This window comes from Bactrocera dorsalis, chromosome 2 (genome assembly GCF_023373825.1).
Source record: "Bactrocera dorsalis isolate Fly_Bdor chromosome 2, ASM2337382v1, whole genome shotgun sequence".
NCBI lineage: Eukaryota > Metazoa > Arthropoda > Insecta > Diptera > Tephritidae > Bactrocera > Bactrocera dorsalis.
In genome coordinates, this window is record NC_064304.1 from 70928311 (window position 1) to 70951237 (window position 22927).

General features: G+C 37.6%; 1 protein-coding gene across 1 annotated transcript in view; it reads left to right on the forward strand.

The window, feature by feature from the left end:
- Positions 1-22927, forward strand: part of LOC125776631 (uncharacterized) — a 58397-nt gene that overhangs the window by 24303 nt on the left and 11167 nt on the right. Inside the window, exon 2 of the mRNA XM_049450071.1 lies at positions 22625-22878. The gene's annotated coding sequence lies outside the window, so the exon portion shown is untranslated. The remainder of the gene's footprint in view (positions 1-22624; positions 22879-22927) is intronic.

Here is a 22927-nt window from a genome sequence, read left to right on the forward strand (position 1 = left end):
ATATCGCGCCCGTTTATGTATTTAAAAATATGTATGCCCGCTAATTTTTTTTGCACTTTTACTTTTTCGTTTTATCTTTTAATCTTTAATTTTCTATTTTTTGTTTGTGGTGTTTAACTTAGGTGCCTTTCGGAAAGGCTCGAAGGACCATTTGTTCGCTACACTTAGTTGTACAGGGTATACTCACGTGTGCCTTGGATTATATATCCCTTTTTGTTCGCGCTTAATTGCAAAAATTTATAATTTAAAGATAAAAATGTAACAATTCAGTTCACGTATATTTTTCGTTTCGGGGGAAACTTCACCAGGTTGGCACTTTCGTATTCACAATGTTTTATTTTCTAATTAGCTACGTATGTACAATATATGCATATGTTTTATTGTAATTTTCAGGTATCATCAACAATAGATATATGTTTTATTTGTATTATTTATTCTTCACTGCTATTGCTGCCAGTGCACAACCACACACCACCGAACTGAATTTCTTTAGAGTTTGGGCACAATTTCGACGAAAAGGGAAACAAGAGCTGGCGAGACGCGTGCTAAGTCTTCGGGCGTAAAAATCGACTGGGGCCGCCCCGATCTGGCCAATCCTTTTTTACTCGGTTGGGTTGTGAGAACGATGTATGTTGTGGTATGGTGGTGTTCGGTGCGTGGGGTTGCGTGGTGTGATGCTGTATGTTGTGTATGATGAATGTCGTGTTGCGGAATGAATGTTGCGTTGTGGGATGAGTGTTGCGAGGATGAAATATCGCACGAACATCTGGTTGTTAACCATTTTTGTAAAATAATATTATTTATTTATTTTATTTTAGTTTTGAGTTTGAAAATATCCGCACTTTTAATTTATAAACACCTTTTACGTCCGTATGTTAGTGTTTGGGTACACCCTAATACTTCTCGCAAGTTTTAAGCTTATGCCCTCTTGTGCATAGTTCGCATGACGTGTGTGTTTTCTGTTCCGATATGAACGAGTGCGTTTTGTAAAAGCTTTTGTTTAAATTGGGTTCCAGCTGTCTGTGGGAATATTTAGTGTCGATAGAATCGACAAACAATTTGAAACAGTGGATTCTAGTTTGATGAATTCTACACTTGTTCCTTTTTTAACTTTTGGCAAGTTTAATAGTGTCGTTACTTGCTTATCGACCAGTATTCTTTCGTTTTTAAATCTAGCTTTTAGAGCTTCCCAAGCCAAATTGAAATTGTCGTCATTTAATGCGAACTGTTTAACTATTTCGCCTACTTGACCTTTTGTTTTGTATCGGAGGTGATACAGTTTTTGTGCCTTTGATAGTTGTGGATGGTTGATGTAAACGACTGTGAACATGTCCGGGAGGACGGCCATTCTTCATAACCTCCGTAAAACGTTTCTGTATCACATGCAGGCACCTCGAGTTGGATGCCTAAACTTGCCTTTTGAATGTCTATTTGTGGCAGCTCAACTCTACTGTGGGGAGTAGGTGCAATTGCTTTAATGAGCTTTAATTGATCGTAAGCAGATAATTTAAAATTTTGTGGTAGATCTGAATCGTCAGAATCTACAATGGCGTCATGAGCCGCTTGGAGGCGAGTCCAAAAATTTTTTAGATTTTGAGTTTTTATTTCTAGTAACGATTCCAAGTTTTCGTGAATCGGTGATGATGCAAATCTAGTGCAGTATCTTAAAAAACTGTTACTTTCTGACATAAATTTAGGAACCTGATTTGAGCGTATAGCTCCTGCAGGTGTATTTTGATTGTTATCAACTTTCATAATTTTTGATTTTTTTTTCTTACTATCGTATTGTATTTTATTATGACTATATGTATAAATTGTAAATTGCAATTAAAATCGCGCTTTTTATTTATTAAAATATTCGATGTCCAAATGTTTTGAATTTAGGTACACCTTAATACGTGGACTTGTAGGTGCTTTTGTTTTGTGCAATTGAGAGCTCGTTGTAGAGATGCTTATGCAAGAACAGTTAGTAAGTGCGAAATTACCCAAAATGTGCGTGTGTGTCAACTAATTGATCACATGCCTTTGCCTACATTTGTAGGCATGTGATCAATTAGTTGACTTTGTGAAGTAAATGGGTATTGATCGCCGTAATATTGCTCTGAGATTCAAGTATTTCTTTTGATTCTTTAAATAATAGTTGTGGAATCGTTATATTATTGTTTCTAGTAAAAGGTGAGGTTTTTTTTTTATTGTTTTTCTTTTTATTTTCTTAAGTTTGGCTTGACTATAGATGAAAAAACTAAGTGGAACAAAAATGGACGAAATCACAAGGCTTATTCATTTAAACACAACGCATAGAGAAATTGCAAAACTCGTTGGTGTTTCTATAGGCGTGATTTCAAAAATAAGACTAAGAATAAGAATCAATGAGCCCATTATGTGTAAAAAACACTCCTGGACGAAAGCCAATTTTGAATGCCACCCTGGAAAGGCGCATTGTTAGGCAGATAAAGTGTGGTGTGCATGAGAATGCGGGCCAAATCAGACGTGATCTCTCCCATAGGGATGGAGTAAATGTAACAAGTGAAGCTATAATGAAGAAATTGAAGAAAAACGGATTCCACTGACGTGTCAAAGTTAAAAAACCACTCTTGACAAAACGACACCGTAAATTGAGACTCCAATTTGCAAAAATTTATAAAACCTACACCCAAAATGACTGGATGCGAGTCATATGGTCCGACGAGACAAAAATAAACCGTCTGGGAAAAGATGGGTGTGAATGGATTTGGAGGAAACCCCGAGAACCTTTGACAAGCCGTATTGTTCAACCAACGGTCAAGTTTAGAGGCGGTAATGTGATGATGTGGGGGTGTATGAGGATGGAGGGGGTAGGAGAGTGCGTTAGAGTTGCCGGACGAATGGATGCCAACCAATATGTCGATATCCTTCAACAAGGTTTGTGCAAGAGTCTGGAAGTGTGGGGCAAGAATGTGTCGGACGTCATCTTCCAGCAAGATAATGATCCGAAACACACTTCTCGTGTAGCTAAAGCTTGGCTTCAAAACAACGGTTTTAAAGTACTCGACTGGCCCCCTCAATCACCAGACCTCAACCCAATCGAACATGCTTGGGTTGAGGTCAAGCGTGCGATTTCTGATGACCAAAGTGAGTGTCAGAATCTAGACGATTTATGGCAGAAGGCTAAAAATTCCTGGCAAAATATTAGCAGAGATTTCTGAAGAAAGGTGGTCGAGTCCATGCCCAAACGAATTGAGGCAGTAATCAAAGCAAAAGGGGGTCATATTAAGTATTAAGTAAAAAAAATCGTTTATGTCAACTAATTGATCAAATGTGCAGCGGAGACATTTTTTAAAATTCTGTAAAATCTAGCAAGTGTTTGAAAAACAAATGTGTTAATTTTATTTTATTACTTTTAATTGTTTTGTATATAAAATGAAATTGGATTGTCATTATAAATAAAAAAGTTGCAAGCAAAAACCTTTTTCTGATACCCAGGTGTGATCAAATAGTTGACATACTGTATGTATGTATGTCTGCTTTGTTGTTTTATATTTTTTGTGTTGATTTTTATGTTTGCCTTTGCTTACTTAGTTACATATGTATGTATATGCAATCCTACTTACTGCTTTATTAAGCAGAAGGAGTATTGCCGGAAAATATTGCAAGTAAATACTTGAATTTTGGCTGGCTTATGTTTTTGTTAAATAGTTGTGTTTGAATACACAAAGGTAAGCTCAACATAAAGGCTTAAATTGTTTTTATAAATATTTCGACATGTGGTATATTGTTTGTAACCGCTTTGTTGTGCTGTTAAAACTGATTTTAAGTTGCAGATTTTATACCGTCTTTTTGTCTACATATATGCATATTATTAAATATAGAAAAATGGATTAAATACGCTAACTTGGTTACATCAAGGGCTTTGTAGTTGTATATATGTATGTTTATATGTTCCTCTCCGAACCGTTTCCAGCTGATTTGTCTGTTCGCTTTGTTCCAATTCCTGTGCTCCAGCTGGCTACGTCCTCGTGCTGTTGTCTTGTTGTATGTATGTACTATTTGTATATTTGTTTTAATGTTCGCGCCCATTTGTTTCATTTTATTGGTGATTTAGCTTTTCACGCCCGATTTATGTTTTGTTCTTAGGTTTCGCGCGTTTTTGTCTGTTGAAATTGTTTTGTTTGTTTTTTTCTCCTGTGTAATTTGTTTTTGTTTTTGTCACTTTTTGTCTCTTTTGCCTATCGTGAACCTTTATGTGTATATTTACATAAAAACGCTACACTGCTCTGCACTTTCGTTTATTTATTGTACTTTAGTGCACTTTGCTCTCAAATTTATGCTTTATTTGGTTTTTGTGTTCACTTCACCTTTTTTGTATTTTCGTTCTGGTTGGGTCACTGCACTGTTTTTTTTCACTGCACAGTTTTGTTTTTTTTCTTGTTTTACTAATCCATAGTGCCTCTCACTATGGCTCGAAGGACCTTGTTGAAACGCACACTCAATATAGTGGGGTGCAGCTACCACTGCGTTAATTAAAATAAAAATATCCGTTTTATATTTGTATACACTTAATATATAATTTATTTATCTATCTATTAATCTATTTATTGTATATAGCTTGCAAATTTAATCCACGGGAGGGGCGGCGAGATTCCAATTCCGAGAGTTATTTGCCGGCGTTTGCGATCGAGTTGACGCGGATTCGTATGGCAGCGAATGTGTCCATACATATACATATGTATGTATAAACAAAAGTTGATTTGTGAGAAAGGTCAGTGCGTAGGAACCGTGTGGTCAACGTTTCGAAAGTATTAAACGAATGTGTGAAAAAGCGATGATCAAATGATTTTGTTATGTATTAGATAGTGGCTATTTGCTGTGGTGAAATCCAATTTGTCCCCAGGTGTGGTGTAATGGTGCATGTTATTTTCAGATGTTGAGTTTGGTGTTCCTATTAGGTGAGGTGAGTTGTGCTAGGGTGCGCTAGCTTTTCCCAGATAGAGTGGGGGAGGCTTAACTCATTTAAACAAACTGAAATCATCATTGAAATTCATTGAATGGAACATCTGCAAATATCGATTTATCGCATTTGGACCGATCATTTGGGCTTACGAATGATGTGCACGGTTTGTTCCGCACAAATTGACTGACGACCAAAAATTGGTCAGAATCCAACATTCGATCGACGCTTGTGACCGATTATGTGACCAAAAATCACATTTTAAGCATTAACCAACCCCTCCCCGTATTCACCTGATATGGCTACTTTTTTTCCTCTTCGGAAAAAAGCATTTGCCCATGAAAGGAAAGCGTGTTGCAGACGTAGAGACGTAGAGGCCATTTAGAAGGTTTTCACCTGCATACCAGCGGTCATACCGGCCAACGAGCTAAAACACTCCTTTGACATGCTTTGGACCGTGCAAAAAACTGTATTGAAGCAGAAAGAGCTATCCTGAATACAAAAAGTTGATTTTGCCGAAAAAATCATTTGTTCCGATGATGTTTCCTGTTTACTTTGGAACGCACCTTGTATATAGTAAACGGGAAATCAAATATGTAAAATTTTCAAAACCCTTCTATCAAAGTTTTAATTTTTTTACTTCATTCGTAAACGAGATTTTTGTTTGTATTAACGGAATATGTTTAGTTTTTTAGATGATCCAATAATAAGTTATGCTGTCCACGGCGAGAGCATTTTTCTGTGAGACACTCTGGATGATGAGGTCTCAACAGCTGAATTTTCAACATTTTTATATCAAAATTTCAGAAGAAATTGTTCAAATATGTACCTTGTATAAGCCATATTAAATTTTTCAAATATATAATTGATTTAAAGACGAAAATTCATAAATTACCTTATTTTTTTGTATCTCTGAAACCCACCTAACCCCTTAAATGACGCCGCAAACAAAAATAGCAAACGTTTTTATAATTCTATTTATGTTTTTCATTAAAGGGAACCTTAGCTTTATTAGAGTAATTAAATATGGAAATTTTATAACAATGCAATATTTTTAAAAATAAAACATAAAATATACATGTTGTGGAATCCAGAATTGCTTAGCTGTCAGCATTGCAAACCAATTCTGATTATCTCTGGTGTATCAAAACTGTACTAATGCCACAAAACGAACAAATGAATTCATTTGGAAGCAATCCTATTAATGTGTTTAATATGTTTTGACTTAAAGGAATATTTTAAGAGATAATATTTACCGAATGAATAAAGACGCATTTGGGTGTTAAATTACGTTTATTGTTTTGTAAATCTTCTTTAAGAGGAGAGCCTGCTTTAGAATCTTCAAAAAATTTAATTTTTCTTTAAAAATTATTAAAAATATTTCTCCAAAGTTATAGATGATAATATTTCGAATTCTATGTACGAATATTTTTAAAATTGTTTATAATGAGATCGACGTGCTGTACAGCAGCCGCTAAGTCGCATGAAGTTGTTTGAAGAGTTTTGCATAATGGTAAGGTATATGCAAATATACAATTTAGGCAGCACAAGCTTATCACGAACTCGCTAGTTGATATTGATCTTATAAAAGAAGATGCTTTTGAGTATCGCAATCGCTATTACCACTGAATTCTTCTAATGCACCAACAATCGCTTTAAAAATCTCTTTAAACCTCAACAGCCCATCATGGTTTTCAACCCATCGGGTCTCGCACATTGCAGTTAATGTTCTCCATTTTGTTTCTGGCATATTTTGTTTAATATGTTCTGTTAAACAATTTTTTCGTTTGTCGGATTATTTGAAAAAGAGCCCTATTGATTTTATTATGCCAATTGCATTTCTGATGGGTTGAATTTGGCATGAGTGACACAAAGCTAAATTTAGCGAATGAGAGCTGCAGTGTACATAGAGAGCTTCAGCATATTTTTCTCGGATTATTGCCTGTACACCAATCACATTGCCTTTCATGCTTGCAGACTGCAAAGTTTCATCATGTTGCTTCAAATCTATATCGCCACATTTATGACGCATACGTAATATAGCTCGAAAATTACCATCATTAATATCTGGTTCAGACTCATTGAATTTAATACATCCGAAATCGCAAGTTCCTCTTAATGATAATTCTTGTCGTCCACACAGCTTAATGGTTTCAACAATGGGAACCAGTTTTTTCCTATTTTTGGCAATATTAGCGGATCGCGCGATGTCTAGTTGACTCCTTATGTCTATTTGTTTTTTTTCATATACGCTTATAAAATTATCAGCAAATAATGTGCAGTCTTGATGATATTTGCTTTGCTCATGCTGCTTAAAATCCGCGATCGCGTCTTTCCACTTGTTTAATGGTTTCACAACCAATAAGCTCAGTTTTTGGTGTGCACCCTTCCCAGCACATTCAGCTGCAAATAAAACGCAAATCTTGCACAAAGCACCTTCAGGCTTTTCTAAGGTATAGACCAGCCAGGAGAATTGATCGAACCATTTGTGCTGAAAGGAGGATGGAGTCATGTGTAGAAGTTCACGCAAGTGAGGAAAGTTCTCTGATCGCCATTCACTTGGGAGTGGCCAGAAACGATTCTTTTGCATATGACTCAAGCAGCTCACGACTTCCGGTCTTTGACCAAGTATCTTCTGGGTAGCCTAAGAACATCCGCTTGAAGGCGAGCTAACGTGAGAAGGCGAAACATCCCCTGCATAGGGTTGTGCGCTGGGTTTGGGACCCGCCACGTAAAAAAAAACCCCAATGAAAAGGAACAACAAGCCTCGGATGAGTGACCCCCCTTTTGATGACGACCATGGCAAACGAAATAAGGACTATGATTTGAAGGCATGCACCTGGAATGTCCGGTCCCTTAATTGGGAAGGTGCCGCTGCCCAGCTAGTTGATGTCCTCGTGAAAATAAAGGCTGACATCACCGCCGTCCAAGAAATGCGGTGGACGGGACAAGGACAGAGACGAGTAGGTCCTTGTGACATTTACTACAGTGGCCATATAAAGGAGCGCAAGTTTGGTGTTGGATTCGTGGTGGGAGAGAGACTCCGTCGCCGAGTACTATCATTCACTGCGGTGAATGAACGTCTAGCCACAATCCGCATCAAAGCGAGGTTCTTCAACATATCGCTGATTTGCGCCCACGCCCCGACGGAAGAGAAGGACGATGTGACCAAAGATGCCTTTTATGAGTGCTTGGAGCGCACTTATGAGAGATGCCCCCGCCACGATGTCAAAATCGTGCTTGGCGACTTTAACGCCAGGGTGGGTAAAGAAGGTATCTTTGGCACTACGGTCGGTAAATTCAGCCTCCACGACGAAACATCCCCAAATGGGTTGAGGCTGATCGACTTCGCCGGGGCCCGAAATATGGTTGTCTGTAGTACTAGATTCCAGCATAAGAAGATACATCAAGCTACCTGGCTGTCTCCGGATCGAAAAACCACCAACCAGATCGATCATGTTGTGATAGACGGAAGACACGTCTCCAGTGTTTTAGATGTGCGTGCGCTCCGAGGTCCTAACATCGACTCGGACCACTATATTGTTGCAGCTAAAATTCGCACCCGCCTCTGTGCAGCAAAAAACGCACGCCAACAAACACAAGGAAGGTTCGACGTTGAGAAGCTGCAATCACAACAGACAGCCGAACGTTTTTCTACTCGGTTTGTACTCCTGCTCTCTGAGAGCACTCATCAACAATTCGGTATAAGGGAACTGTGGGACGGCATTTCAAACTCCTTACGTACAGCTGCTACGGAAACCATTGGTTTTCGGAAAGTGCAAAAGAACAGCTGATACGACGAGGAGTGCCGTGTCGCCGCGGAGAGAAAACAGGCTGCCTACCTCGCAACGTTACGATCGACCACAACACGTGCGGGATGGGATAGATACCGAGGGTTGAAGAGGGAAGCGAGATGCATTTGCAGACAGAAGAAGAAAGAGGCAGAAATGCGTGAGTTCGAACAGCTCGATAAGCTGGCCGACAGGGGTAATGCTCGAAAATTCTACGAAAAGATGCGGCGGCTTACAGAAGGTTTCAAGACCGGAGCATACTCTTGTAGAACCCCCAAAGGTGATCTAGTTACCGATGCCCAGAGCATACTTATATTATGGAGGGAACACTTCTCCAGCCTGCTGAATGGCAGTGAAAGCACAACACCGGGAGAAGGCGAACCCGATTCCCCAATCGATGACGATGGAGCAGACGTTCCATTACCCGACCACGAAGAAGTTCGAATAGCAATCACCCGCCTGAAGAACAACAAAGCGGCAGGGGCCGATGCCGGCCGAGCTATTCAAACACGGCGGCGAAGAGCAGATAAGACGCATTCATCAGCTTCTTTGCAAAATATGGTCGGACGAAAGCATGCCCAACGACTGGAATTTAAGTGTGCTATGCCCAATCCATAAAAAAGGAGACCCCACAATCTGCGCCAACTACCGTGGGATTAGCCTCCTCAACATCGCATATAAGGTTCTATCGAGCGTATTGTGTGAAAGATTAAAGCCCACCGTCAACGAACTGATTGGACCTTATCAGTGTGGCTTTAGACCTGGCAAATCAACAACCGACCAGATATTTACCATGCGCCAAATCTTGGAAAAGACCCGTGAAAGGAGAATCGACACACACCACCTCTTCGTCGATTTCAAAGCTGCTTTCGACAGCACGAAAAGGAGCTGCCTTTATGCCGCGATGTCTGAATTTGGTATCCCCGCAAAACTGATACGGCTGTGTAAACTGACGTTGAGCGGCACCAAAAGCTCCGTCAGGATCGGGAAGAACCTCTCCGAGCCGTTCGATACCAAACGAAGTTTCAGACAAGGCGACTCCCTATCGTGCGACTTTTTCAATCTGCTGCTGGAGAAAATAGTTCGAGCTGCAGAACTTAATCGAGCAGGTACAATCTTCTATAAGAGTGTACAGCTGCTGGCGTATGCCGATGATATTGATATCATCGGCCTCAACACCCGCGCCGTTAGTTCTGCTTTCTCCAGGTTGGACAAGGAAGCAACGCAAATGGGTCTGGCAGTGAACGAGGGCAAGACGAAATATCTCCTGTCATCAAACAAACAGTCGTCGCACTCGCGACTTGGCCCCCACGTCACTGTTGACAGTCATAACTTTGAAGTTGTAGATAATTTCGTCTATCTTGGAACCAGCGTAAACACCACCAACAATGTCAGCCTAGAAATCCAACGCAGGATAACTCTTGCCAACAGGTGCTACTTCGGACTGAGTAGGCAATTGAGAAGCAAAGTCCTCTCTCGACAGACAAAAACCAAACTCTATAAGTCTCTCATAATTCTCGTCCTGCTATATGGTGCAGAGGCTTGGACGATGTCAACAGCGGATGAGTCGACGTTGCGAGTTTTCGAGAGAAAAGTTCTGCGAAAGATTTATGGTCCTTTGCGCGTTGGCCACGGCGAATATCGCATTCGATGGAACGATGAGCTGTACGAGATATACGACGACATTGACATAGTTCAGCGAATTAAAAGACAGCGGCTACGCTGGCTAGGTCATGTTGTCCGGATAGATGAAAACACTCCAGCTCTGAAAGTATTCGACGCAGTACCCGCCGGGGGAACCAGAGGAAGAGGAAGACCTCCACTCCGTTGGAAGGACCAAGTGGAGAAGGACCTGGCTTCGCTTGGAATATCCAATTGGCGCCACGTAGCGAAGAGAAGAAACGATTGGCGCGCTGTTGTTGACTCGGCTATAATCGCGTAAGCGGTGTCTACGCCAATTAAGAAGAAGATTTGTGCTGAAATTTCAAATGTCTTTTGTCGTCTGTGATTGGGAATTTGTAAGATTTCTCTGGTACTCAAGGTTTTTTCAATAACGCATATTTTAGTTCATCATAAATTTTTTGTTTTGAATTAGCATAAGATCCTAAATCCAATTTGTCAAGCGGGTTAAACGTAGTTTCGTCTCCAGAAGAACTGGTAGTGGCGGAGACAGAAATAATAGGAGTTGAGCTATCAGTAGACACTGATGAACACTGATCTGGTTCTGGTTCCTTAGCACTTTCATCATTTTTTTGTTTTTTTTTCCAAGTATTTGAAAAGTGTGTTGTTGCTTGAACGCTTCGACATCACAAAACTATTTAAAAAAATTTAGTTTGCCTACGAATACAACACAACTTCTTTCTAACAACATAACATTGCACTTTACTTATCTAATCAATAAAATAAACTAAAACTTTTTATTTATTCAAGCAAACTTAACAATATTATTAACCAAATTAACTATAACGAACTTGCCACTGTTAAACGCACTTCAAAAGTGACAAAATTGATTAAATATGTGATCATATGCGCGAAATAAGAACCGTTATTAAAATTTACAAAGAAGGAAATGGCAAAACAAACTTGCATGCTTAGTCGTCTTTCAAATACGGCAACTTTTGTTGCGGCAATTCGTAGTTTGTGGGAGAGAGAGCGACGAGGAAAGGGGAAGGGCACCGAGTTGCTCGTGCTCGGGCAATTCGCTTTGTGTTCTCATTCTTCTTAGTATTTTAGTACTCTTGTTTCACAGCCTACAAAAACAAATACATGGGATGGAGTTGCTGTGTGTGAACGCGATGGGCAATTCCAAAAGAGGAATTGCCGAAAATGAGCAACAAAGTTGCCGTGCCTGAACTACGACTTACCAAAGTTGCAAGCGAAGATGAAACAAAACAAAATATGCGTCCACATTAGAGCGTTCAATTTGTCTAGTAACAAAAAACAAGCAAAAAAAGTACCGTACATTAAAATTTCATAAGAACAAAAACGATAAAGCAAGCGTGCCACAAAATATATGCGTACCTATCTATAAAGATTGTCGTTAGTTCAGTAGTAAAGCATATACAGACATAGATACAAATAATAATTGAGACTAACTTTTTACATGATTTCTCTGCTTCTAAAAAATACATTTAAGCATATTTATATTATAAAAAAAAATTTAATCGCATTAATTTCGGGGGGGATTGAAACGCAACGCAACCACAGACTGCTTTCTTGACTCCTAAGATATATCTCCACCGGCCATCGTAACGAAATAACCTGTGTACGATTTTCTGTCTATACTATCGCTACCCTAGTCTGCGTCTGTGAAACATACAAATTTTTTAAAATTAGCGGAAAATTTAAGTTTACCATTTGGAACTTTCTTCAGATATCGAAGCACGTATTTAGCAGCTTGCATATGCTCTTTATGCGGATGCGAGTTATACTGAGAAAACTTTGATACCACATGCGCAATATCTGGGCGATAGATTATATACAGGTACATAAGCCCACCAATTAAGCTTTGGTACGCTTTTGTCTCCAAATTGCCGCAATTTTTTCACACCTCTTAAGTATCGTCCCTGGAGCCCATGTAGTTGCCGATGGTTTGCAATCTGTCATGCCCCACTGCCGTATAAGTTCCGTAGCATATCGTGTTTGATGTATTGTTATATCACCACGATCACCATCGCGCTCTACTTCCATACCCAAATAAAAAGATATTGGACCGCGATCGACCGCCTCAATTTTCTGATTTAAAACATCTATTATGTTCTGCATTTCTTCTTTGTTTGAGCAAGCCAAAATCATATCGTCTACGTATATACCGATGATGCTCACCTTGTTATTACAACGTCGTATATATACCGATGGGTCTGATTTGCACCTTTGCGTTACTTTTTTGTTCCACTCACGACCGGCTTGCTTCAGACCGTACAAAGCCTTTTTAAGCTTGCATACCTTGTTTGGAATGCTTGCATCTTGAAACATTGGAGGTTGACACATATACACCGTCTCCTCCAAATCACCGTTTAGATATACCACAACGATGTCAATGTGGTTGACCAACAACTTATGCCTTGCTGCCAATGCCAATATTAACCGAATTGTGGAATGGGGGACCACTGGTGCAAATGTTTAGCAATAATCGACGTTATACTTCTGCGAACAGCCTAGTGCAACTAACCTCGCCTTAAACTTCTCAATAGAACCGTCAGGTTTGCGCTTTATTGCAAAAACCCATTTGCATCCGATTAAATTGCTGTTATATGGCCTATCCACTAAGTCCCACGTTCCATTTCGCATCAACGAATCGTATTCTTCCGACATTCTCGCTTTCCAGCTATCTGCTTCTTTTGAATTTAGTGCCTCAGTAACAGTGCCAGGATTTTCAACAATAGAACTTAGCATCTCGGGAGAAGGCCTGCACAATAAACTTTCTTCGGCCTACCTACTCCGCCTGAACGTACGAATTTAGGTCTTCCTCGCTTTCTCTTAATGTTACCTACAGCAACCTCTTCATAGTCGGACTCAGACTCGCTTTCTGGCTCATTTCGCCCATCTTGCTCATAATTCTCGTTTTCTAAATTCTTGCTATTTACTTGAGTTGTTCTTTCGTTAATTGTTTGTTTATTTATTTCAACAAGAAATGGTTTTTCGTCTCCATCATTATTCTTTTTATGTAATTCAAAAGACTTAAAAAAAAAATTACATCACGCGCGATTGTGATTTGATTTGTCTGTAAATTAATAAGTCGGTATCCTTTCGTAGCTTCTTGATAACCTACGAATTTAACCTTTACACCTTTAGGCAAAAATTTACTACCGCGTGGTTTCAGACCCTTCTGTAGAACCACGGCATCGCAACCAAACGTACGTAAATGTGAAACTGACGGCTTTCGGTCGTGCCATTTCTCGTACGGTGTAACCGCACATAAAACTTTTGTTGGACACCTATTTCTAATATACACTGCCGTGTTGACGGCTTCCGCCCATAACGATTGGGGTAAATTTGACGAATTTATTAAACAACGCGACATTTCAACTAATGTTCTATTGGCTCTTTCGGTCACACCATTTTGTTGAGGGCTGTATGGTACAGTAGTTTGATGCCGATGCCATTTTCATTTAAAAGTGTCTTAAATTGAGAATTAATAAATTCCTTTCCATTATCACTACGTAATGTTTTAATTTTGCGGCCTGTCTGCTTCTCCGCGGTCGCAGCAAAAAGTTTAAACATGTCGAATGCATCCGATTTTCTTTTTAAAAAATAAACCACCATATGCCTCGAAGAATCGTCTATTAATGAAATAAAATACGATGCACCGCCAACCGAACTCACACTCATTGGCCTGTATAAATCTGTATGTACTAAGTCTAAAACATTTTTCGAATAAACATTGCTATAGTTGGCATAGAGAACACTGTGAATTTTACACACCGCACAAGTCAAGCAGTCAAGGATTTTCGGAATTTTAATGTTTAAACCATTCACCATATTCATTTTTGATCATTTGTTTAAATCGTTTATGTTAAGATGACCGAACCGCCTGTGCCAATTACTTGCGCATTCACTAATCGCATTAACACTATCCGCGTTTCTTTTTATGTTAGCCAATATACATGCCGTTTTCTAATTTAGCAGTTAAAATTGCCAAAGCACTATTTTCTTCAAATTTAATTACGTTTTCACTTTCAGCGGCTTTACCGATTGAAAAGAAATTGGAATATAGATTTGGAACGTACCATACGTCTCTTAAATGTATTGTTGTGTATTTTGTCCTCAAAACAACTGTTGCTTTCCCTTGTGCATAAATATAGTTACTTGATGCTAAAATAATTTTATGTTTATCACGAACAAGAGAACTAACAAATTTTGCATTATTGCACATATGAGACGTTGCGCCGCTGTCAGTAATCCAAATGCCGTTTAAATTTCTTTCCTTCTCAAATAGTGACCAAGTTTTGTCATGTACTAGCGCGTTGTTACCTGCGACAAAGCACTGAGAGCGTATGTATATGACCTCTACGTCCACACTTATAGCACCGTACGTTGTTGTTGTTATTACTGGAAATTCGACTTTCGTTAGCTCTTCCTTTTACCTTCATTTTCGTTCTATTATCACTATAGCTGTCAGCACTTTTGCTGCTACCGACGCTGATATGCTGAACACAAAACGACGACAGACGACAAACGACAGTACGAAAGTGAAATGAAAACAAAACAATGCATGTACACAAAACAACGCAGCTGTCCATTTTGCATGTACACAATTTCGTTGTGGCCATACTAATACCTTGCACTTCAATGAAATTTTAATATTTTGTTCAAAGTGAAATTTTGTATGCAAAAAATAAGTGAATAGGTAAATTTATTTGTTTTAAATTATCAATTGTTATTACAAATGGTAAAATAGAGCTATAATAGAGCTATTTTATGCTCTTATTTGTAAAATAACGTCAAGTTTGTAAGAGCTGTGAATAATTTTACATTTTACATATTAGTGGCATCACCACTCTTCCTCATCTCTCTTCTTCCATTTTACTGTCGTTGGCAAATAGGAGTTAGCGAGAATGACAACTGTCGGCCTACAGTCGTGTATTCGTGTCGTCGTCAAAATAAGTGTCCATAAGAACGTGTGTAATATTTGACAGATGTCGTTTGTCGTCTGTCGTCGTTTTGTGTTCAGAGCATGAACTCGCTACCCATACCTCTGCCACTGCTACTGCTGCTGTTGACGCTTCTTTTATTTACAGTGTGTCGCCTTATATCATTTGCTAAGAAAACTGTTTCTCCGCTGTTGCACTTTGGTCGCAAGTGCCTTCCTGTCGCACAGAAGCCAGGCTGCCTCTTCTGATTCCGCTTCTGGGCACTTTTCCGGAACAGCACTCCACAAATCCAGAGTGATGAGAAGGCTTTTCATTTGGATGCTCCAAGTGGCATAATTGTCGCCACTAAATTTTTCGACGCTAGCTATAGCATTAGCCATTTTACCGCGTTTATTGCTTTTGACGCCGGATGAGCAAATTAACCGAATTATCGTAACTTAAATATTCTTATACTTGAAACCCACATCTATCTGGACACATAACCTTTGTAACAGTTTTCGCGCAGACCGATATTATTAACGCATTTATTCAGACTGCCGTTTTACAATAATCGTATGATCTAATGTACTGTTACAGTACATAGACATGTTATGTACATATGTATACTATAAGAGTACAGGATTGGTTTGCAGAGTTGTATTTAGAATTCAACAGAAATAATGACCGAGCGTCTAGCAGATACATATGTATAATAAAAGAGCGTTTGCGCAGAAAGCGAAAACTTTGACGCGCCACTTCTCGGTTTTTCATTTTTGCGATTTTTCTTAATTGGCGGTAGGCTTGCCACCCGTACTTTATTATAAAGTAGTTGTCGGGGTATGTCGACGTATGGGGCCGATTACGATTAATTAAAAGATAATTGTTTTAGTGTAAACGTTATAAAATAGTGATTTAATATTTCATTCGTTTTTACAAATATATGAGTGTGTGTGTGTGTAACTAATATTGGCTAAATGTGTTACTTGTATATATAAGTACGTAATTCTATGTTAATTTATTTTATTGAGGTAACCTGTTGCGAGTTCAATTTCCTTTTTGTACGCTGGGTGTATTCCCTCGTTGTGGGTGCTTGATGAGTAATGTTGGTGGATTCCTGGGTTGTCTCCGTATTGTTTTGTGTAGTAGTTAGGTTGTACCTTCACTTTTTTTATATTGTTCACTTGTTGTGTTCACTGTGTTTGTTTTATTATATTAAACTTTGTATTCCACTTGTATATCGCTCAATTCGCTATGTACTATGTTTCGCTTGTATGTTCGCTGCTGTTGGCGGGATAACAATATGCCTAAAGGCAAAAAGCGCGGGAAAGTTGTCTTCTTTTTTCCTCCTTTTTCGCCTGTTGCGTGAAGTTGGGGCGGTTTATACTCCTCTACATTACGCCTCTATTACTTTTTGTAATTTGTGGGAGTAATGCAGAGGAGTATTTGTTTGGATTAAACAGTAGTTTACGTTATTTCAGGTAATTGTACTCTACACTTTATGAGAAAAATAAAGTTCGCAAAAATACTTTATTTCGCATGATTTGATTGCTTTGAGATTTTGTAAAGTTTAGTCGATGAATTTGTTAAACGAAATTTATAGATTGGTAATTTAGTGCTGAATCGATGTTGCCACTCGTCGGCGCCACATCACTCAAACACTCGTTTGTTACAATTATCACATGACATAGAAATGTGATTTTAAAAATTTATGCACATTTTTCACATTCTGCTGTAAGAAGAGAGGAGCTGAAAAAATGTGTAGCATCAGTAGATGGAGACTTTCATGAAATAAGACGCCATGTGGGAACTAGATGGCTCTCTCTTTTGCCATGCGTTGATACATTATTATTAAATTGGTCACCTATTAAAAGCTACTTTTTAAGTTTAGACCATTGTGCAATAGTTATACAAGATTTATTGATGCTCAGTGATACCGAGAATGATATGATTGAAATTTATTTGCATTTTTGTAGTCACTTATTAAATTTATTTAATAAAGCTGTGATATGTCTTGAAGGCAATTGCATAACAATTTTAGATATTTATGGGATTATGGTTAATCTTAGAAATCAATTAACACAAAGAAAACAAGATCTGTTTTTTGGCTATGAAACAGGCAACAAAATTAAACTGTTATCTTCACCGGAACTGACTAGAAAAATTCACGGGAATTTTTTATTATTTATTGACGAATCCCTAGTGTACCTGAATAAATGGTTTGATTTTAATAACACGAACTGGTTATTTACACTGGGTAATATATATTTAAAGAGTAATATAGAATTTGACAATATTGTAAACATAATTGAAAATTTAAATCTGCAAAAACTTAATGTGGACATGGATGATCTTTATGGAGAAATCGCTTTATTAAACTAAGTTTATAATCAATTATGTACTTCTAAGGGTTTTGCAGAGCTATCAACTGCACAAAAATGGCAGCAGGTATTTAATATGAGTGATGATAATTTTTTAAACTTGTATAAGGTAATTTCATTTTTATTGTCTATTCCCGCCAGGTCAGCATTCACAGAAAGAGTTTTTTCTGTGATGAATAGCAAATGGCGAGATGAAAGAAACAAAGCGTCTCTGAATTTGATAAAAAATTAATTACTTATTTATTTTAATTTAAATATAGAATGTAAAGATGCTGTGCAATTGTTCAGTAAAAATGCTAATTTGATACAAATTGCAAAAAGCAATAAAAAATATGTTTTTAAATATAATAATAAAGAAAAATAAATTATACTTTATTTTGATAGTATGTATTTTTTTTTTTCTTACCTATAATAACCAATGTACTTTAACTGCAAAAAAAAGGTGCAACCCTAATTGGCGGGCAGGATAAAAAAAAACTGAACGTCATATGGAATAGGGGCAAAGTTTATTATCTTTGGCATTAAATTAATATATTTAAATACCCGGATATTTTTTCCAAAAATTCAATGATTAAGACATTTTGTGTTTTCTGTTTGTTTTCCCCTATAGAAATAAAGATAAATCAATTCGTAACAATAAAGTAACTTGATTTCTTAACTTACATTTCAAATCCGTGTGCGACTATCTTCTTGCATTGTTTCTGAAAGCAAAACCGATAAAATTTGTTTCCGTGACACCCAAAACCGATACAAATTCTGTTTCGAATATCAAATCAATAATCAAGGGTGTTGTGGAATCCAAGACAGAATTGCTTAGCTGTCAGAATTGCGAACCAATTCTGATTTTAAATGGTGTCACATAATCTGATTGAATTTTTGTCTATTCGAACATACGCAAAACCCATATTCGAATCAGCTGTTTACTAATGTGACAAAACTTTCAAATGAATACATTTGGAAGCAATCCCTTTAAAGTTTTTAATGAGTTCCGAGTTAAAGAAAGATTTTAAGGGATAATATTTATCGAATGAATAAAGACGCATTTGGGTGGTAAATTACGTTTGTTGTTTTGTAAATCTTCTTTAAGAGGAGAACCTGCTTTAGAACATTCAAAAAATTTAACTTTTCTTTAAAAATTATTAGGAATATTTCCCTAAAGTCATAGATGGGAATTCGAAATATTGTCGAAGCTAGAAGAGAAATAATGACCGAGCGTCTAGCAGATACATATATATAGGAGCGTTTGGGCAGAGAGCGAAAACTTTGACGCGCGACTTCTCGGTTTTTCATTTTTGCGATTTTTCTTAATTGGCGGGCAGAGTAAAAAAAAAACTGAACGGCATATGGAATTGAGGCAAAGTTTTTTATCTTTGGCATTAAATTATCGTCTATTTAAACTAAAATAACTAAGAAAAGTTAAGTTTGAACATATATTCAAAGTAAAATTTTTGTAATCCAAAACCACTTTTTTTAAATTTTAAAACTTTTTAGAATTTTACACTTTTTTTTTATTTTCCTAGTTTAATTTGAACATAAGTTATTAAATAATATGAATCTCTTTGATTTTATTGTTTCCGATAGAAATCCCGACCTGCGTCCTGCCCGCTGTCTGGCATATACACATGCGAGAAGCATCTGACAATTGCTTCCCAAAGGCAAAATGTAAAAGATTTCTTATCAAAAAAATTTTCGGAAGATGTTTGAATATATAACTATAAACCCAAGAAATTTCGCTTTAATCAATTATTTATTTCCCTCCCAAAAAAACCCCAAAAAATCTACTTTATTAAGCCTCTAAGGCAACCTCTTAAATATCCGCATTTTTTCTAGAAAACTCAATAATTAAGACATTTCGTGTTTTATTCTTATGTTTTCTTCTATAGAAATAATTATGAGTTAATTCGTAACAATAAAATAACTTGATTTCTTAACTTATAACGGGTGATTTTTTTGAGGTTAGGATTTTCATGCATTAGTATTTGACAGATCACGTGGGATTTCAGACATGGTGTCAAAGAGAAAGATGCTCAGTATGCTTTGACATTTCATCATGAATAGACTTACTAACGAGCAACGCTTGCAAATCATTGAATTTTATTACCAAAATCAGTGTTCGGTTCGAAATGTGTTTTATCGACAAATTTTGTTCAGCGATGAGGCTCATTTCTGGTTGAATGGCTACGTAAATAAGCAAAATTGCCGCATTTGGGGTGAAGAGCAACCAGAAGCCGTTCAAGAACTGCCCATGCATCCCGAAAAATGCACTGTTTGGTGTGGTTTGTACGCTGGTGGAATCATTGGACCGTATTTTTTCAAAGATGCTGTTGGACGCAACGTTACGGTGAATGGCGATCGCTATCGTTCGATGCTAACAAACTTTTTGTTGCCAAAAATGGAAGAACTGAACTTGGTTGACATGTGGTTTCAACAAGATGGCGCTACATGCCACACAGCTCGCGATTCTATGGCCATTTTGAGGGAAAACTTCGGACAACAATTCATCTCAAGAAATGGACCCGTAAGTTGGCCACCAAGATCATGCGATTTAACGCCTTTAGACTATTTTTTGTGGGGCTACGTCAAGTCTAAAGTCTACAGAAATAAGCCAGCAACTATTCCAGCTTTGGAAGACAACATTTCCGAAGAAATTCGGGCTATTCCGGCCGAAATGCTCGAAAAAGTTGCCCAAAATTGGACTTTCCGAATGGACCACCTAAGACGCAGCCGCGGTCAACATTTAAATGAAATTATCTTCAAAAAGTAAATGTCATGAACCAATCTAACGTTTCAAATAAAGAACCGATGAGATTTTGCAAATTTTATGCGTTTTTTTTTTAAAAAAAGTTATCAAGCTCTTAAAAAATCACCCTATATTTCAAAACTGTGTGCGTCTATCTTCTTTATTTGTTTCTGACAGCAAAACCGATAAAATTGGTTTCCGTGACGCCCAAAACCCATTCAAATTCTGTTTCGAACATCAAACCAATAATATCTGAATTCATGACACCTACTGCTTTTTTGATCGGTTTCAATTCTGATTCCGACATCTATCAGATTCCACAACACCCCTGATAATCAATGCTACAGTTTTACACTCGATGTAATATTGAAACATAATACTATAGGGGTATTCTCTCGCTCTTGCAAGATTGCAGATTACAAAAATACTACACCGAAATATACAATGGCACGAGAGCACCCATTGCAGAATCTAGTGATATATGAGCGACTGATTCAGTCAATTTATTGTAAATGACTATTGTGCAAGGCTATTGTGAATTGGCGCACCTTCTGCATGCATTTTTAACAAAAAAACTGTAACAAAACTTTATAATTTAAATAGAAATTATAAAATATAATTAAAATTTACCTTTCTCAACAATTTAACGACGTAATATGTCTTTATGTAAAATGGCAACTACAACATGGTTGCAATTTTATTTTTGCGTGACAGTGCACGCTAATATACATGGGTTTTGGTCTGACATATTTCACAGCCCTTGCAAATATTTTTCTGCGTGTGTTTGTTGTTGTGCCGTTGTAAATCTGCAATGCTTGCACCGTGCACCGGGTTTTGCAAGAGCAAGAGAATACCCCTTATATAAAATCATAAAATGAATGGGTCTAATTATTGAATCCGTTTTGTCCGAAAAACTTGACAATTCGATCGAAAATTATTACATTGAAATCATTGAAACCGTATCGAAAATTAAATTTTGAATGCAGTTGAACTTGCATGCCGACTCGATAAAATACATTCCGTGGCTAATAGATGGCGCTAATTTCGAAATCATTGAAACTGCAAAATCGAAAATATATTAGGTTGTCAAAAAAGGCTTGCGGTATTTTCGCTAGTTGGCGCTGAAAGCGCGTAGTTCTAGTTTTATTCGTCGCATCGCGTCATGCTTTACCTTTTTGGAAAGCTCATTCCCCGCGCGTCGCAAACTTGGAGCAAAATAAAGAGAAAATACGGCATATTTTACAGTACTACTACGATAAAAGCAAAAATGCATCTCAAGCCGCCTATAAAATTTGTGCAGTTTATGGACCCGATACATTTTCTATTTCCACCGCACAACGATGGTTTCAACGTTTTCGTTCTGGTGTAGAGGTCGAAAGAGACCGGCATAGTAGCAGCAGTAGCATCGGTCAAAAGCTGGGCATGAGTGATCAAAAATTCATTTCAAATTCAATAAAAAAAAAAAAATTTAATAAAAATACCGCAAGACTTTTTTGACAACCCAATATATCGAAATCTATCCGTTGGTCAGTGAACTGCGCAATAACCCTGACAGACGAGCAAAATTAATACGCATTAAGCAACGTTAATTCCCATTGAAATTTTATGGTGACAGACGGTAGATTTGTGAATTTTGACAGCTGATTGTGAAATTTGTTTACTTATTAAAAGTGGAATAAAAATGAATATAATAAATTATTAATAGAAATTTTGGTATTTTTGGAAAATCAATATAAATTAAACGAATTTATGTTTCTATAATAAGTGTAGCTCAAATTCAATTTAATTATTTAGTTAAACAAACTGTTGATAGCAGCGTATCAGTGTAGCGGAACGACGATCGAAAAAGCGACTTGCGGATTCAATGTGCAAGCGTAAACAACTGCTGTGTAGATATGACGACATTTTTTGCTGTTTTGTTTTCCTTAAACTAAGTACTACCTGGTGCTGTATCTAAATTTTCCCTTATGTGTGGAAACCGAGGACAGTGGAAAAATACGTGTTCAGAGTCTTCTATTGACTCCATATACATCGAACAATACGGACTAACGTCATTTTGAAATTTGTATAGATAGCTTCTGAAACGCCCATGCCCGCTTAATATTTGGGCCAGGTGGAAATCCAGTTCCCGGATATCAGGTATAAGTCTGCAGGTTCACCGTTCTTAGGCTGACCGTTGCCACCATATAATTATGATCTTTCTCTCTCTCTTTTAGATTTCTGTGATTGGTGCTGATAGCTCATAAAATCTCATGAACTCGTCTACATGGATGTCTTTAGCCGGTATACTTAGATCGGAAAGCATTTGTTACTCTTATAACTGTGAGTTTAAACAGCGCAATTATTGGTCTGGTATAGGTTATGTCTTGTGCCTGTATCCAAACTGGAGCAGCATATAGTAGTACTGAGCTCATCGCTTTTGCGATTAGAAGTCGACGGCTGGAGCACACAGAGCTCCATTCTTGATATTGTAAATTTTACTTGCTTTACTTAATGTATTTGATGTATTTACCAAATGC